Source organism: Portunus trituberculatus, chromosome 35, assembly GCF_017591435.1.
Source record: "Portunus trituberculatus isolate SZX2019 chromosome 35, ASM1759143v1, whole genome shotgun sequence".
Classification (NCBI taxonomy): domain Eukaryota; kingdom Metazoa; phylum Arthropoda; class Malacostraca; order Decapoda; family Portunidae; genus Portunus; species Portunus trituberculatus.
Genome location: NC_059289.1, coordinates 13,278,426 through 13,283,425, shown reverse-complemented (window position 1 = coordinate 13,283,425; position 5,000 = coordinate 13,278,426).

The following is a 5,000-nucleotide window of genomic DNA, read 5'->3' as shown; positions in this document are numbered from 1 at the left end:
TCAAATCAAACTAATTAAGACTTCTAATTAAAGTTTGCTACATAAACCGATGCAGGTGAGTATGAGGACAGGTGCGTTGGAGGTGTGGTGGGTGGGGGTCGGTGTTGGGACAGTGGGAGGGTGGGTGGTGGTGGTGGGACAGGTGTAGTGTGCGGCAGGTGAGGAGAGGGTAGGTGGTGGTGGCGAAAATTACAGGTCATTACTTAGACAACAGGTAATTGGCCAAGTGTTATTAGTGAGGAAGATGAAGGAAAGTTTGGCTTGAACTTGTCTGTCATTATCTTGTGTTTCAATTTTTCAAAGGTAACAGATTTGCTTATCCTTGGTAGAACATACACAGACACACATACACACACACACTCTCTCTCTCTCTCACATACACGCACACACACATGCACACACGTTTAACAAATTTAGTATATACTCTAATATTTAAAGGAGTATTACGAGCCGGAATCAATTTTGTTAAAATGAAACCACGTAAAGAAAAGAAGCAAGCAGGTAAGCACACACACACACACACACACACACACACACACACACACACACACACACACACACACACACACACACACACACACATTTTTACTATAACTTTCCCGGTAAAGCAAGAACACTAATGTAGCCTCGAGGAGCCTCCACACAACGCGACTCGCACTCCAAAAATCATATGGACGAGAAAATTTGCCAAGGTGAGAGTGAAGAATTTTTTTGGTCACGAATATTAATTTCTTGTTAAAATCCGCAGTAAGAAAAGCCGCAACTTTCCACACCTGAAGTTTGGACGGGATGGAGGAAAGAGTAAAGGCGTGAAGGAAAAGGAAGAAGGAAAAAAAAGAAGAAAAGAAGGAGGAACAAGAGAAATAGGAAGTCATTACGAATATGCTGCATTAGGAAATGAGGCAAAAATGTAAAAGACAGCTCAAAACATACTATGAAAAGGTGAAAGAGAATAGAAAGAAAAGGAAGCGAAGTATGAGAGGAGATCAGAAAGCATTAGGAGCAAGTAAGGCAAGAAAACAGAGTAAGAAATAAAGTGAGTGAAGAAATGCGAATAATATAATGGCATTAGAAAGAGGAAGGAAATGAGATAACACAAGAAACCAGACAAAAAAAAATAAAAGCTAATGGATGTAATGAACTAGATAACGGAGCAAAAGAGGAAAATTGTAACATAATGAGTGAGAACATGGGATTAAAAAGAGAAAGAAAAAAAAAACAAGAAAGAAACAGACGACGTGATTAAGAAGAGAAAAATGATAGCGAAAACAGGGAATTATTAATAGGAACATCAGGAAATAAAGGAAGAAATAAGTGACAGACAATAATAAAGAGACAAGACTTGAGAAAACAAACAATATAACAACAGAGAATAAGAACAAAAAGAGATAAAAAAAAATATATAACACGGAAAAAAAATATAACAACAGGAAAAAAAATGTGAAAATCAAGAAATGGAGGAAAAAATAAGAGACAAAGACAACATTTTGGGAATAAATGAATAACAACAACAGAGAATAAGAACAAAAAGAGATCAAGAAAAATACAAAAGGAGTCGGTTAATGGAGAGAGAGAGAGAGAGAGAGAGAGAGAGAGAGAGAGAGAGAGAGAGAGAGAGAGAGAGAGAGAGAGAGAGAGAGAGAGAGAGAGAGAGAGAGAGAGAGAGAGACAGAACGTCATCATCTTTAAACTTACGAACCTGAACTCGCAAATAACGGACGCCATAATTTTCGACGTTAAACGACTTAATATTTTTCTTCCTTCTTCGCGGAACACACAACTAAAATCTGTACGAAAACTTAGGATTCCTTTCTTCCTTCTTCCTTTCCCCTTACGCGAGAAACAGGAAGACTAACGAGGAGGAGGAGGAGGAGGAGGAGGAGGAGGAGGAGGAGGAGGAGGAGGAGGAGGAGGAGGAGGAGGAGGAGGAAGAAAGTAGGTCTTTGTGTACACAGGTCTTCATTCTTTGTTTTCCATGATGCACTTAACCGGTATCTTGCATTCTCTCTCTCTCTCTCTCTCTCTCTCTCTCTCTCTCTCTCTCTCTCTCTCTCTCTCTCTCTCTGCATTGCCTTTCTCGAGACTACGTGCGTTTCCTTTCATAATCTCTCTCCCTTCTTCGATTTTTTACCACCACAAATTTTCAAACATAATAAATTCCCTTCCTTCAGCAGCAATTAGACGCGAGGACCGACGCACTAACGACTCAACACGCATGGGAATACATTTTGGCACGTCACACTAACAAACAAGTGAAAGAAAACCTAAATGAAAAATTATAACACCTACTTGACATTTTTATCGGTTCTCCTATCCTCTTTCTTCCTCCATTCCTCCCTCCTTCCTTCCTTTCCTTTGCCTCGGCCTTAGAATGAACCAGAAGCCAATTTTCTTTTCCAATACTGAGAGAAGATGCGAGGTGGTGGTGATGGTGGTGGTAAAGCGCTGCTGGCCACTCACTTCCGTGTCCATGTGTGTTTGTGTGTTGTGTGTGTGTGTGTGTGTGTGTGTGTGTGTGTGTGTGTGTGTGTGTGTGTGTGGCGCTGTCCCTTCTTTCCTACACTACGGTTTCCTCTCTTTTCCTTTCCCATCTCCTTCCTCTTGGCTATCGTTCTCTTCCCTTGCTGCTATTTCCACTTCTCCTTCCAGGGTCTTCTTCTCACTCCGTTTCCGTTTACTCTTCACTCCACGACTTCTTCCCTCCTTCCTCCTCTCCTCCGCTTGAATCCTTAGCTTTCATCTCTATTTCCCATTCCTTGCTATCATCACTACTATCACCTCTTCCTCTTCCTCCTGTCCTTCCTCTTTTTCACACCCTCAGTTCTCAATACGCCGCCTTCCTCGTGTTTTCGCCTCTTCAGTTTTTACTCAAGCCTGAATTACTGCGGCCATGGTCCTCCCTGCAGGCGTAAGAGGCCGTTCGCGTGACCCAGGCGCCGCGGGGTCATCGTCACTGCCTGCAAACATGGGAGCAAGAGAGTGCTAAGAGGCGTCAACTTCTCACTTATTGCCTCGAAGCCTCCTCCTTTCCCTCCCTTTCTCTCGCCTCTCGTATCCTCCCATGGCGTGTCTCTCTCCTCCTACCTACTTGTTCTCCTTTCCCTCCCTTTCCTCCAGCCTCTCTGCTCTCCCTTTCTCTCTCCCTCAGTCTCTCCAGGCCTCCTCTTCCTCTCCCTTTCTCTCTCATCTCCCACCTTTACCTCCCTTTCTCTCTCCTCACGCTTCCTTCTCTTGCTCTCTTCCGGTAGGCAATTCCAAGTCCCTCAGGAGCTGCTTCCTCTGGGCTCTGATTGCGAGGTGTTGTGGTGGACACGCGAGGCCGAGAGGAGGAGGTGGTGGTGGTGGTGGTGGTGTGCAGGAGAGGGAACGGAAGAGGGAGAGAGGGAAGGGGAGAGGGAGAGGGAGGAGAGAAAGAGAGAGGGAGTAGAAGTGGGGGGTGGTGCGATGGTCATTCAGAACAGGGGGAGCATTTTTTGGAGATTACATTCTTGGCTCTCTCTCTCTCTCTCTCTCTCTCTCTCTCTCTCTCTCTCTCTCTCTCTCTCTCTCTCTCTCTCTCTCTCTGGATTGTCCTTCCCCGTTCTCTCCTGCACTATATTATTTTCGATTATTTTTTCACCCTCAAAAGTTTCTATTTTCCTTCGCCTGTTTTCCTTCTCCTCCAACGTTCCATATTTTTGTTATTTTTATTACGCTTCATGATGTTCTTTCCAATATATTTCTCACGCGCATTTTTCGTGATTGACGTGACTCAATTTAGTTCCTACCTCCACCCACCCACACTCTCTCTCTCTCTCTCTCTCTCTCTCTCTCTCTCTCTCTCTCTCTCTCTCTCTCTCTCTCTCTCTCTCTCTCTCTCTCTCTCTCTGCCTTGTCTATGTGAACTAAACGAGACAATTTAATATGATGAACACGAAAATATTTTACTGTCAGGGAAAAAGCTCTTTGTTGTGTAATCGAATGAGTCTTTCATCTGCTGCGGGAGAGGGAAGAGTGAGTGAGTGAGACGTAGGGCAGGAGAGCAATGTGGAAGACAAAAAGTAAAGAAAGGGGGGAGAGACCTAGGATAAAAAAAAAATAGGAAAAAAAGAAGAGAATGTAAAAGGCATGTGGGCTAGGAAAGGATGAGTGAGAGAGACGATGGGATGGAGATAGAGAGAAGGAAAGAGCGGAAAAGCGGAAGGAAAAGTGTGAATTGAAAGGCAGAGTGAGAGGAGAAGGAGGGAGAGGTGAGGATGGGAGGGGGGTGGGAGGAATATGTGGGTAAAATAGAAGAGACAGAGAAAAGAGAGGGTTGGAGGTGATATGAAGCTGCAGCGGAAGATAAGAGAAACAAGGAGAATAGTGAAGGAAGAGAAAGAGTAAGTGCTACACAGAATAAAGAGATAACAGAATCAGCAAGGGAATGTTTCGATTAAGATTTGGGAACAGGAGCAAGGGGAAGAAGAAAAGGAAAAAAAACAAAAACAAATGAAATGAAGACGATGGCAGAAGGGGTGAGAATAAATGAGTGAGTGAATGAATGGAGAGAGAGAGAGAGAGAGAGAGAGAGAGAGAGAGAGAGAGAGAGAGAGAGAGAGAGAGAGAGAGAGAGAGAGAGAGAGAGAGAGAGAGAGAGAGAGAGAGAGAGAGAGAGAGAGAGAGAGAGAGAGAGAGAGAGAGAGGGGGGGAATACAAAAAAAATAGGAAGCAAAAATAAAAGAAATCAAGGAATCGGATGAGGGAGAGGGAGAAAGAATGAATGAACAGAGGGAGGGAAGGAAAGAGAACTGATTGGGGATATGGAGGAAACACGTTGTAAAGAGAACACAGAAAAGAGATGAATGCGAAAAAAAAGTTCAAGACCGCAGTTCCCTGAGGAAATCAGGGCTCAGTTTGAACCTTCGACCGAGGCCAAGATGAGAAGAAGCGTTTGTAGTGCTGGCGGTGATGGCAGTGGTGGCCGCGCTGGTAACACTGCTGGCCTGACCCTTGGCACTGCTGCGTTTGGCCAACTTAAG